Source organism: Arvicanthis niloticus, chromosome 1 (assembly GCF_011762505.2).
Source record: "Arvicanthis niloticus isolate mArvNil1 chromosome 1, mArvNil1.pat.X, whole genome shotgun sequence".
Taxonomy (NCBI): Eukaryota; Metazoa; Chordata; class Mammalia; order Rodentia; family Muridae; genus Arvicanthis; species Arvicanthis niloticus.
The window spans coordinates 123,675,462-123,688,671 of NC_047658.1; the positions used below are offsets into that span (position 1 = coordinate 123,675,462).

The 13,210-nt window shown below is 44.3% G+C and overlaps 1 long non-coding RNA gene across 2 annotated transcripts; it reads right to left on the reverse strand.

The window, feature by feature from the left end:
* Positions 1-3,368: 3,368 nt before the first annotated feature.
* Positions 3,369-7,434, reverse strand: LOC143441087 (uncharacterized). Of its 2 annotated transcripts, none has more exons than XR_013108322.1 (4): positions 7,310-7,434; positions 6,438-6,539; positions 4,609-4,695; positions 3,369-3,794 (listed from the first exon to the last, which is right to left on the reverse strand). It is a non-coding gene; the product is annotated as an uncharacterized LOC143441087 (long non-coding RNA). The 2 variants fall into 2 exon arrangements; XR_013108321.1 differs by having other exon boundaries at positions 4,609-4,732.
* Positions 7,435-13,210: the final 5,776 nt, after the last annotated feature.

A 13,210-nucleotide genomic window follows, 5' to 3' on the forward strand; every position in this document is an offset into this window, starting at 1 on the left:
TCTCTCTCTCTCTCTCTCTCTCTCTCTCTCTCTCTCTCCCTTACACACACATACACACACACACATTCCCAGAGACAGAGTCCCATAAAATACAACCTAACATTTCCTTATGAATTTTCATACTCCTCTGTGATCCATCACAGCAGTTATTACACCCCAAACTATCATCCATCATAGAGAGCACTACAGGCAACCAGAGGATGAGAGGATGTGCAGGCCCTGCTCCCAGGGCTCCCCCCTCCCTCATAAGCTATAAACTGAAAGCTCACTGAAGAACCGAGTACTGAGGTTGCAGTCATTTAGCAGCCCATTCCTGCAGGGATGGGCCTGGCAGGGCTATCCCCAGTGCACCAGGGAATCCACTTATAGTGTGCATACCAGGAGTGCAGAGCAGCCCCCAGCTGCAGACTGAGCTGTTGCATCCAAGAGGCTGGGAATGTTCCAGATCTCCCTCCTGTGGCTCCACCTTCTGCATAAATGAAATGGGCAATCTTTTTTCATTGCTGTTCTTTTTCAGAGAGTTCTGATTGCCATCTGCTTCCATCAGATCTTCCCTCATCTTAGGAACCTTGGGAGATAGGCGAAGCAGAAGCAGGAGAAAATAAACAAAAAGAAACAGAAGAGAGAGGGATACAAAGGAAAGAGTAATTGGCACCTCCACCTACATCTTTCCATTTCATCTATGCAGAAAGTCTAAGAGCTTTTAATACTGTCACTTTACAAATAAAACAAAAGTGCTATTTGTGTTTCTATTGTGAGATTATTATATACATTTTTTTTTCTCAAAAAGTCGGCTAGAGCTGAGGACAGCAGGCTACAGTCACCCCTGCATTCCTAAGAGCTATAGGCCTTGCTAATTGGTGTCATCCATACTCTGCTTGGACCCTCTGTCCCACTCATACACATAAGTACAGACAGACCAGCTCTCTAAGGAAGAGAACAAGTTAAGAAGTTCCTCTGTGCAATTGGTGTTTTTACAAGTGAGGGTAGGACACTGAGGTTTCAGTCTTTGACTAGAGGCTTGCTGAGACACTCATCAGGCCACACAGGTGCAATTGGGTACAAGGGCCATGGAGTTTGAGGATGTAGGAGAGACCTGGAGATTTGTCCCTTTTACAATGGTGGTTGTGATTGCTACCTGAAGGCTGGAAGTTTGGCATATTCCCCACCCCTTTGTGTGTGTGTGTGTGTGTGTATTGGGGGTACACACATACAGGGAGGCCACAGGTCAGTGCTAGGTGTCTTCCTCAATGACTTCTTCACCTCATTTTTTAAAACAGAGTCTCTTACCAAACTTAGACTTCATGAATCAACTGGATTTTCGGGCCAGCTACTAAGATTATAGGTGCATGCTGCCATGCTTAGCTTTTTATATGGGTGCTGGGGAATCCAAACTTAAATCCTCATGCTTGCATGGTAAGTACTTTACCAACCAACTGAGCCATCTGTCGGGCAGCAGTTTCTGTTCATCCTCCCAGAACAGGGCCTTGCTGGGATGTATGGGCCTCCCACCTACCCAGAACAAGTCCACAAGATCTTCTATATTATCTTGATTGGTGGAAGCCTAAGAGAGATTCTTGTTGGGTAAGTAGACTCCAGCACTGAGAGACTATGAAACAAACTGCTATAGGGGCTACCCATGGATGGTATAAAGAACCAATGGGTGTCCAGAGGAGAGCCACAAGTAGCACTAACCAGCTTGAGACTTGCCCTTCTTTTTTACACTTGCTCTCCTTCTCTCAATTCCAGGGAACCCATTCAGAGAACAAAAATCAAGAAAGCAGGGATGGAGGGGTGGAACAAAATATGTCTACTTTCTCATTCAGAGAATGAGCTAGGAGGGGTGGAGACAATGAGGAGGAAGAAGAGAAATAGGAGGAAGTAAAAGAAGAAGGAGGAGGAGAGGGAGGGGAAGGGGAAGAAGAGGAAGAAGAAGAGGAAGAAGAAGAGGAGGAAGAGGAGGAAAAGGGGGAGGAGGAGCAAGCAAGAGTGAGAGAGAGAGCAGGGAGGGCGTGAGAGAGAGAGAGAGAGAGAGAGAGAGAGAGAGAGAGAGAGAGAGAGAGAGAGAGATTAATTCCCATGATGGATGAACTTCAAGTTTTAAGGACTTCACTAGAAAGTTTTCAAGGCCCCCAAGTGAGCTTTAACCACTCAATAATTTCTGACCAGGTTTTAACAGAAAGATAAACAACTGAAAACAATTTCTAGGAGGGTTAGCTGGGAATTGATAGAGGCTATGTGGAAACAACAGAAAACAGACAGATGACTCCAGGAACAGATTTGTCTTTAATCAGAACACTGAAGGGCTGCAAAATCTCAGCCAAAATGAGATCTAGTGCCCATCTAGGCTCTCAGTCAGTCATTTGCACACGCATGCAAGTCTATTGTAGGTAGCCACAACTGCCGTATGTTCATGTAACAACCTCCATTTGAGCCCTTCCTTCTTAACTACTGGAGGTCTTTCCAGGAAGGGCCTAGCTGGGGGGTGGATTTAGCAAAAATTCTCATGAGTTGAAGTAATTAAGAACCTCCCCTGAGGTGGCATCATCTCTTTACTGCCCACTCTGTGGGCAAGCCTAGGCTGCCTGATAAACTCAAAATTAAGATCTGTCACCCTTTCCGCTGAGGTTGCCCAGGGAAACTGGGTCTTCCCTTTAATAAATGTCATCCATGCTTGTCGCTGAGGGGACCCCAGTGACTTAGACTATGCTGAAGGTAACAAGGACAGGTAGTGGAGGGTTTTGCCAAGTCTCACTTTTCTGTCACATTCTTCGATTCTCATACCAGCCAGTCATTTAAAATAAACCAAGGAAGAGGAAAAGGATTGAAAGACACAATACAAATAAAGTGTTCCTAACTGGGCAATCAGTATGCATGACAAAGAACAGCCCTGCATTTCTGGCCAAGGAGGAGGAAGGAAGGGATGGGGAAGGAAGCAGGGGAAGGAAGGGGGGTTAGCCAAGTCAATGGTATGCACTAAATGTTATAGCTTTATAAATTCACTGAAGTGCAAAAAAGATCTCCACATATACAGTGCCTTAAAAAGAAATGAATTCAACTCCTTCGCTTTATGGATGCCTTAGGAAAGAAAGAAAGAAAGAAAGAAAGAAAGAAAGAAAGAAAGAAAGAAAGAAAGAAAGAAAGAAGAGAGAGGGAGGGAGGGAGGAGAGGGAGGGGAAGGGAGGGAGGGGGGAAAGGAGGGAGGGAGGGAGTAAAGGAAGGAAGGGAGGGAGAGAGAGAGGAAGAAAGAAAGAAAGAAAGAAAGAAAGAAAGAAAGAAAGAAAGAAAGAAAGAAGAAAGAGGCAGTTAAACAGTTAAACAGTTAACAGTTAACAATTGCGCTCCTTGCAATGTTTCAAAATGAATAAATAAAAGCTTCCCTGCCAACTTTTTTTTTATTATTATGTCTGTCTCTGACTTTTTAAATGCTTTCCCTAAAAATGTTTTCATGCTTCCTTCTCCCTGAACGTTTTACAGTCTGCCTTCCTAAATTTCACTGGAGACCTGCAAATCAAGCTGCATCTTGCTGGTTTGATAGCTGCTTTTACGCAGCCCAGCGGAAAGCAGCGCCTTAGCATCATTCTTGCTGTGAGGAGAGTTTATTAGTCAGGCCTCCCCCGCTTGGCTGGCAGGAAGACGTGCTAGGAAGGCCAGAGCCATCTTGGCCTGGCCCAGGGAAGGCAGGCAGGTGTCTGGATCAGGCCCCTCTGCGGTGACCTTCTGTCTCATAGCAACAACACAGGAAATCACCTTCTTCCCCAGACACCATTTCAGATCCTTGCTTGCTTCCTGCCCTGGTTGGGAAAAGAAAAGGGAAAGTGAGCAGAGACAGGGGATAAAAATTCTTGTTTTGCAATCCTATTAATTAGTCCTGGAGGATTTTTTTTTTTTTCAGCTGCTTCTGCTGGCAGTAAGGTCTGGGAAAAGGAGTCCTCGGGCTTGCTGCACTGGCCACCTCCGAGCCAGCTCCCTACTTGAAATTCAAATGAGAGCTGCTCTGACCTTTCCTGTCACATATTTTATTTCAGAGACAGTTTACAAGGCCTCTCCACCATGCAGGTCATGTTTTAGTTTAAACAGAAATCCTCTCGTAGGTGTTAGATGCGAGTTAATGATTACACCGAAATCACTCTAATTAGGCTCTGTTGTTACACGCTGCCCTTTGGGGGCTGCTGCTGTTGTCACATACAGTATTTTGTAGAAAAATAATTGGCCTGAGCCTTCTTCCTCCCTTTCTCGCCTCTCTCTCTCTCTCTCTCTCTCTCTCTCTCTCTCTCTCTCTCTCTCTCTCTCTCTCTCTCGTTCTTTGATCATTCAGCACTTGATGAGGAAGATCTTTTACCTCTGGTCCTTATGAACTTTTAAGAGGCCCCCAGGCTGACAACTAGAGCCAGGAGATGGAAGGGAGGCAGGGCCTGACCAAACAGGCCTGCTTGCCTGTTGGGGTCAGAGAGAGAACAGGGAACCTCCAGGGGAATCCCTCAAGCATCTTTTATTTTCTTGGCCTGCACTAGTACAGAGGCTGAAATGTTGGAATGGCTGGGGTGATGCAGTTTGTTTATTGCTTTATGTATTATTTACCTGCAATTATGAGTCTGCCCTGCTCACCTGGTCTTCTTTAGGAAACTGACATCTCTGTGAAGAAGAGGTGGATAAACACTCGAAACCAAGAAAACCAGAGCTTTTCTAGAACATCTGCAAGTGGAGGTGAAGGGAGGTTCTTAGATGAAGCCTTTAAACAGGAGAGGGAAACACCAACTTAATGCTTCTAGCAAACTGAAAAGGGTGCTGGCTACCCACGCCTGTAACCCAGGCCTCATGTAGTCTGTGAGGCTGGACCACATTTTCTATTTCCGGTCATAGAAGTACTAGCGGGGAAGAAAACGTCCCAAAGGCAGCCTCTCTTGCTCACTTCCTATCTTGAGTTATCAGAGATTTCGATAGGAAAAAATGAAAATCTTATAGCCAAATCTACTTGAAGCAGGTTGAAAAAAAAATACCTTACTCATCCCAGTAACAACTGCAAAGAATTTAAAAAAAAAAAAATCAAACAATAACAAAATAAAACTATGAAAGCATATTTGCTGTTTACCTGTCTTAGCCCTTTGCTATCTAGACTGGCTGTCTGGTCCAATAATCAATGGACCAGCAGGCCCTGCTTCATCTTGGAGTTTGTGGGAAATGTAGAAACAAGCTCCAGCCTGATTGTTAAAGTCAAATGCTCTCCCTACAAAGGAGAGCTACCCAGTCTGAGAAGCCTCCTGTACCATTTCTGCCTTTGAGGGAATCACAGCAACTGTGATTCCCTCGCAGGCCCTGACTCCAAAATCCGCATCGTTTACATATCAGAAAAGGAGACAAACACTCCAAATTCTGTGCAGCTCGCTCCAAGAGTCTGCAAAGAATGAGAGGGTCACCCCAGCTGGCTTTCTAACAACCTCTAACAACCACACTAAGGAAAAACCTCCTGAAGAAACTCAACTGCTGTTAGGTTTTACATTTATTTCTTTTGGAATAGGATGGGGTGGGAATGAAAGGGCAGAACCCAGGGAAGTCAGGATCCCTTCAGGGTTCCTAGACTCATTAATAGAACTTAAGGAGGGACTGGATTGTAAGCTCAGGGACAATTTTATTAGTGTTTAAAAGACAGAAACACAAAAACAATTTTTAAAAAAGGAAAGAAAAAGGACAGAATAGGCAAGCTGTAAACCTTGGCAGTTGCCCAGAGGCGGCACATGGAGGAGAGAAGGAACAAAGGCCACGCCATTTAAGCTGGCAAGGAGATCAGACACTTGGCAGACAACCAGTCACATGGTGACAGGAGAGGTTTTTAGAGAAAAAGTAAGAAAATGCAAAGTGTTGAGAAAACCCAACACACTGAGGCACAGTTAGAAAAGAGAGAGAAGACTTAAGAGAAGCTCTGCTTTTCTGAGTAATTCAGAAAAGTGGGTGACATGGCTGCTGCCCCAGTAAGTGACAGCACAATGAGCAGGGACTCTGGGGAGAAATACAGTGCCTCAGTAAAGAACTAGTTATTCTGCTTCTCTCCTTAGCATGCTTACAGTTGAGCCTACTGTCTGAAGGGTGGCCCCTCAGCCAAGTGAACATCTACCCAGATGGAATGTTAGGATTTCGGTTTCTTTTAAACAATGCTTCTATTAATTTTTTTTTTTTTTTTTTGACAATTTCATATAATGCTTTTTCCCCCTAGCTTTTTGGGAACTTTATTTTTCCTTCCACTTCTGATTTTTATTTTTCTGTTTGCTCAGGTGTCTCAGGGACACTCAGTGATGACTCCCACCCACTCAGTGGCCTGCACTGTGGGAGCTGCTGAGTAGTCCTCAGAGGCAGGTTGAGCACTCTGGTCTTCAGTAGAGAAATGCTGCAAGGGTACAGAGGACACCTGCTCTCTGACCCTTCTGCCACCTCTGGCTTACCAGCTGTGAGTGAACTCAGGAGAGATGATATGGTCCATTCACCCTGAAATTCATCCTTGATCACAGCCTTCTCAGCAGCAGCTTGCTCCGCCTTCTGGGTCTCTATAGAGTAAAGATTAGGCATAAACTCCCATAGGTACTCATGGGAGATAGTGCCATGCATGTGGAATACCTTCTGAGACTGCATCCAGCATGTCTGACTGTTAGTATTCTGTCTAAACTCCACCTCCACAGTTACCTGGCAACAGCCAGGTATGCTCCTCCCCACAGTTACCTGGCAACCAGCAGGTAGGCCTGGCCCACTATAAAAGGGGCTGCTTGTCCCCTCCTCACTCTCTTAATCTCTTACTCTCTTACCCTCTCTCTCTTACCCTCTTGCCTCTCTGTCTCCTCCCCCCCCCTCTTCCTCTCTCTCCACATGGTAATGGCCGGCCTCTACTTCTCTACTCCTGCTTCTCAGCTTCTCTTTCTCTTTCTCTCTCTCTCTTTCTCTCTCTCTCTTGCTCTCTCTCTCTCTCTCTCTCTCTCTCTCTCTCTCTCTCTCTCCCCTCTACTACCCTCCTGGCTCCCCTCCCCATACCCTCAATAAACTCTATTCTATACTATACCAGTGTGTGACTGATCCCTCTCAACATGGGCCCACTGAGACATCCCCTTCCCCATACCTCTCCATACACCCACAGAACATACTCTCTTTATCTCTTTATCTTTTTTATAAACACTTTCACAGACTCACTGAGTGAACTCCCTTGTTGTATAGGATGGCAATGTCCACATAGCACAGAGGAGAGTCTGTTACACAGAGCAACGGTGGGCAGGTTGACATAAGATGCTGCTGTGAGGGGCTAGTGGTCAGCCCTGAGGTCAGTTACCATTAGAAGAGGTGGCTCCCCCGAAGGCTGCTTGGATCTGGTTAGCAAAGGTCTCAAGCATGAAGTGACCAGCAGTGGGAGTGGCTCCATGACAGCAGCTAATTTCAGCATGGCTTGTTGCCCAGTGTTCCTAGGAAGGATGAAAAGGTTCTCAGTGGCATCCATAGCCCAAGCTGGAAGCAACAGATTCTCCCAGGTCCTCATTAGACGTATGATGTAGATACCATCACTTTTCCTTTAGTAGATGTATTGCTCCATCTAAAAATCAGGTGTCTCCTGAGTGGGTTCCTGCAAGACATCAAGGGCTCTGGACATTGTACAAGTTCCCCTCTAAGTTAATACATGAATCAAGAACAATGCCTTATGGATCTGTCCCTGGGTAGCACAGAAAGAACATATAATACATTTTGATCATACTAATCCCCCTCCCTCAACTCTTCTCAGACTTTCAAGAGAGCTTCTCACTTTCCCTCTGTAGGGGCAGTTCTGATGCTGAGGTCCTGTTCCCCAGTTGGTTCTTGATCTGTCAGTGAAGAAAGCCATGGGTCAATTGCTGGGATGAAAGTACATGTGGGACTTCCAGGTTCCTGGAGGAAAAGTGAGATGCAAGGAAGGAGAAGAGGTTCTCCATGTTTTGGAGAGAAAAGAACCCAGCAGCCATGTGAGGTTTCGGGAGAGCTGGTGCCTGTGGCTGCTCCTACAGGTGGGTGGTCAGGGATGTTTCACAGGGGCTAGACACGACTAGCCACTGAAGTTTAGGAAAAGTGGGAGGTACAGAGCTTAAGACTATTGATAAGGGCATGCTTTTCCAGGCAGGAGATAGTAGCACCCAGCAATTGTGTCAAGAAGGCAAGTTGAAATTGAATAACTGTGTGTCTGTCTGTGTCTTTTATCCATGGATTCAAGGGAAACTGGATGGGAAACTGGATGGCTGATATCTCAGCCCAATCCTGGAGCTTAAGCAGGGTAGTGAAAAGCTACACCACATCCCTCTCCCTCCTCCTCCCCCCCATCTATCTAGTCCAATGTGTGTTAGCCTACCATTTCTAGGCATAACACCCACCCACGACTAGACTTTTTTACTCTTAATACAGACAGCCTTAAATCAAGGAAAGAAAGTTAGAAATTTTAAAATACTGGGTTCAAGTCGTCATGTTCTTTTTATCTCAAGAGCTGAAGTAAGTTTTCAGGCTTCAAAAATCTCTGCTGCATGAGTAAACTTTCCTACAGTGATGCTGAGAATTTGGTTAGTATGCTATGAAAACAGGAAGAGACTGCTTTCTCCCTGCTTGGGCTTGCCTGTAGGATTTGGTTTTAGAGTTTTGCTTTACTTGATATGTTTTACAATTTCTTCCAACCAACATATGCATATAGGTATATATGTATCTGTGTGGGGTACAGATATAAATTATCTAGATGAGATGAGATAAAATTAGGACACTCATTCTCTCTACTAAGCAACTGAAAAAGCTCGATTGTGGCCCTCTTGGACACTAGACTGCAACCTGGCAGCCTCATGCCTCCCAAGGCCTCCTACCACAGTATTTGTTGATAGCACCTTTGTCACTGCCTAAACAAGGCATCAATAATTAAATTCCCATTTATAAAGAGAGGAAATTATTCATGCCATCAGCACTCCCTATCAATAACAGGAGGGAACCTAACTATCTCATTACCCCATCACACTGTGTGCAAACAGAACTGCCCGTTGTTGACAATAAATATTTGATAAGTGAGGAAACAGAAAGGATAAACCAAGGATGCAGATTGGAGCAGCTCAAGGGTTGTCAGGTCACAGCCCTCCCCCCACACCCCAGGAGTGACGGTTTACTTCTTAGGTCTCTTAAGACTGTCTACAGCCAAGTGGAAGGCGAGCCATCTGCCTGCTGAACCCTTTGTTCATATGTCCAGAACATAGGCTAACTTTGTTACATTTCATTTACTTGCTTTCCTCCTCGAGAAGGTTCTTAATGAATCTTGGAGCCATTGCACCTGAAACACTCTACTGCATCAGCCTCCTGACTGTGTTGGATAACTGAAGACCAGGTAGAGCAGCTGGTCCTGTGCCCTTCCTTGGGACATGCTGGGAATCCATGGAAAGCTGCTTTCTACCTTCAGGCTTGGCTTCTTCAGATTTACTCACTGCATTTCTCCCTCTCTCCTTCCCTCCCTCTTTCCTTCTTTCCCTCCTTCCATCCCTCCCCTTCTCTTGGTTTTGTTTTGTAGACAGGGTCTCATTATGTAGCCCTGGCTGTGCAGGAACTCACTATGTAGTCCAGGCTGGCCTCAGATTCACAGAGATCTGCCTGCTGGAATTGAAGGTGCAGCAACACCAACACATTAGGTTTCTTTTCTCTTTTAAAAGTAAAATATTTCTTTTTTTTTTCTTAACAGGAATGTATCTTCTCCTTTAAAAAAAAAAAAAAAGAAAAGAAAGAAAAAGAAAAAAAGGAGAACAATCAAAAGTGATCCCAGAGTAGGCAGGCTGTGTTATTTTCAGTTGGGTGTTGACTTTGCTACTGGCCTGAAGGAAGCAATATGTCATAGGGATGAGGCTACACCTTACACTGATGACATGGTTGTAATTTATACTGTAAAAATCCCATGTCCAAATAGGCATAGTCTAAAGCATAGTGTTTAGCATTGCAATACATAAATTTTATATGGACACAGCCAGCACCACTGGATAGCTTCAACAAAATAGGACATGATTTTAAGACTGAAAGGCTGACTGTATTTCTCACATCAGCTTCAAAGAAGGTCTCCTGAATCATAACTACAAACCACACCTAGCACCTTCTTATTAACACAATATGTGGTTCCAAATGGGAACAACCAAACACTTCACAATGTAGACCAGGACCCATGCACCTAGCCCAGAAGAAATTGAGTAGAAAGAGATCCTGTCATAATGAGAACCACTAACTACAAGCCAGAAGCTCAGAGATATACTAGCTGTGGAGACTGGACCATCATCCAGTTGCTTTGAAATTAAAATAGTCCAAATAAGTAGTCGGTGTTAAATTTCATTGCCAACTTTAAAATACTAACCTATAAAAACAATTTAATTGTCCCAAATTCAGGAGAGTCACCAGCTATTTTTCAGAACTGCAATCATCAATTTTAAGTGTCGACCTGACAGGATTAAGGATACCTAGGTGTCCTAGTTTGGTTTTGTGTTGCTACTGACAAACACTGTGACCCAAAACAATTTGCATAGGAAAGAGGCTACCTCATTTTACAATAATAAGGTCATAATCCATCAATAAGGAAAGCCAAGAGTTATTTCCAGGCAACTCTAGTTTGTATTAAGTTGACAGAAACTAACCAGCACAACTGATGCTTTGTCACCTTGACACATAAGTACATTACTGTTAAACCATACCCTTAAAAGACCCACCAATTAAAAGTTCAATGTTTCACCAGGCATGGTGTTGCAAGTCTTTCATTTCAACATTTAGGAGGCAGAGGTAGGTAGACCTCTGTGAGCTTGAGGCCACAGTGAGTTTCAGGATAGCCACAGCTACAAAATAAAGAGAACATGTATTGCTGGAATTTCCAGCCCCAATAGTCCATATAAAAAGCACACAATCCAGTTATTATATTCATAAGCTACGTGCCTAGGTCGGGCAGATCTAGCACTACACTAACTTATTCCCCAGCTATAAGACCCTTTGTTATTTGCAATTTCTCCTGGCCACATGGTTCTGCTCCATCATGGCTTCCTCTTCCTCCTCTTCCTCCTCTTCCTCTTCTGTCTCTCCCTCTTTTCTCCTTTTCCTTCCTCACTCTCCAAAACCTCTCATCCCACCTTTCTCCTCCACTGCCCAATCACAGGCTCTAGCCTTTCTTGACTAGTTAGAATGGAGAGAAGGGCTACATGAAATTACCTGAATGCAAGATCTGTTTGTGGGGCAATCTTTTCTGACGAAGCAGAATTAACATCAGAATACAAACAGCATCAGGGAAACCCACAGCAAACATGTCTGTCAGAAGAAAAAAAAAAAAAAAAAACAAAAAAAAACAAGCAAACAAAAAGTTCACATCTCTTTAAAAAAAAAAAAACAGAAACAGAAAAAACAAAGTCTCTTCACTGAGAGATCTTAAAACATCAAAACTAAGTTACATACTTTTTTTTTTTAAATTCCAAAAATAACTTGGGCTCATTTGTAATCAGATCAAAGGAAAACCAAAATCCAACAATGTAAAGAGTACAATGTCTGACATCTTGGACTCACTTATAAACTTCTGGACTCCAGTGGATTTAGTTAGTCCAGCTTTCTGGCTTTGCCGTTCATGGAACATGCAGCTTGTCTTGTCTTGGAAGCTGCACCCTCTACTTGCCACTGTTCTTGGCTGACATCCCATGACCTGGCATTTCTCAATCCTGCAGTTAACCAGTGCTCTCTTCTGGCCTCTCTGTGCTAACCCTCAACTGCTTTCGGTAACCCCTTCAGTCCTGTAACTTTCATGCAACCAAAACCAGAACCATGCGGGAAACTCTTACACATAACCAAGTGTGCCTGCCACCTTTAGATGCATCTTGGTCACCTCTGGACCATAGCCTCTAGGTGCTGACCTGAGGAAATGCTCCCTAAAAGATGTTGCCCTAATGATACTGGTCTCTTACTAACCACAGCTAATTCTTTAGCTCCAGCTAATCAGTATCATTTATTCCAGTGAATTAAAGATTTCACATCAGTGGTACTAGTTTCTTATGAATTATAACTCGTTCTTCAACAATAGCTGACCAGAAACCACAGATTTTTTTCTTACTTTTTTTTCTCAATAATTTATTTATATATCCACTTTACATCTGGATTGCAGCACTTCCCCTCCCAGTCCATTGTTACAGTCCCAGTCCAATCTGGTCACAAATCCATGCTCCTGTTATGTCCTCCCCTTCTCCTCAGAGAAAGAAAACCCCCTTTGGTATCACCCCACCTTGAGATCTCTAGTCCCAGAAGAACTAAGTACATCCTCTCCCACTGAGGCCCAACCAGGCAGTCCAGGTAGGGGAAGGGGATCCAGTGGCAGACAACAAAGTCAGAGACACCCTCTGCTCCAATTGTTAGGGGCCCACATGAAGATCAAGCTGCAAATCTACTACAAATGTATAGGGAGCGTAGGTCCAGCCCCTGCATGTTCTTTGGTTGGGGGTTCAGTCTCTGGGAGTCCCCATAGACCCAAATTAGTTGACTCTGTAGGTCTTCTTGTGTTGTCTTCATCCCCTCTGGCTTGCTCACTTCTATTCTCTGCCCTTCCACAGATATCCCAAGCTCTCCCTCATGTTTGGCTATGAGTCTCTGCATCTGTTTTCATCTGCTGCTGGATGGAGCCTCTCAAGTGACAGTTAGCAAGGTCCCTCTCTATAAGCATAGCAGAATATCATTAATAATGTCAAGGGTTAGCTCTCTCCCATGGTATGAGTCTCAAGTTGGGCCAGCTATTGGTTGGCAATTCTTTCCATCTCTGCTCCATCATTATGCCTGCACATCTTGTAGGCAGGACAAATTTTGAGTTGAAGGTTTTGTTTGGTGAGTTGATATCCTCCTCCCTCTACTGGAAGTCTCATCTGGCTATTGGGAGGTACCCACTTCAGTCTCCATATTCCCTGCTGGTAGGAGTCTCAACCAGGTTCACTCCTATTGACTTCCCAGAGCATCTTCTGCCCCAGGGCTCCAGCTAGTCCCAGAGATATCCCCTGCCAATTTCCATTCTCACTCTATCCCTCTCTGCTCCCCACATCTGCTCCCTATCTTACTCTCCTCCTCACCCCCTCCCCCAGCCATTTGCCTCTGTCCATCCATGTTTGATGACTATTTATAATCTATCTCTAACATCTATCTCTCTACCTACCTAACATCTATATCTATGATCTATATCTATCATTTATCTATC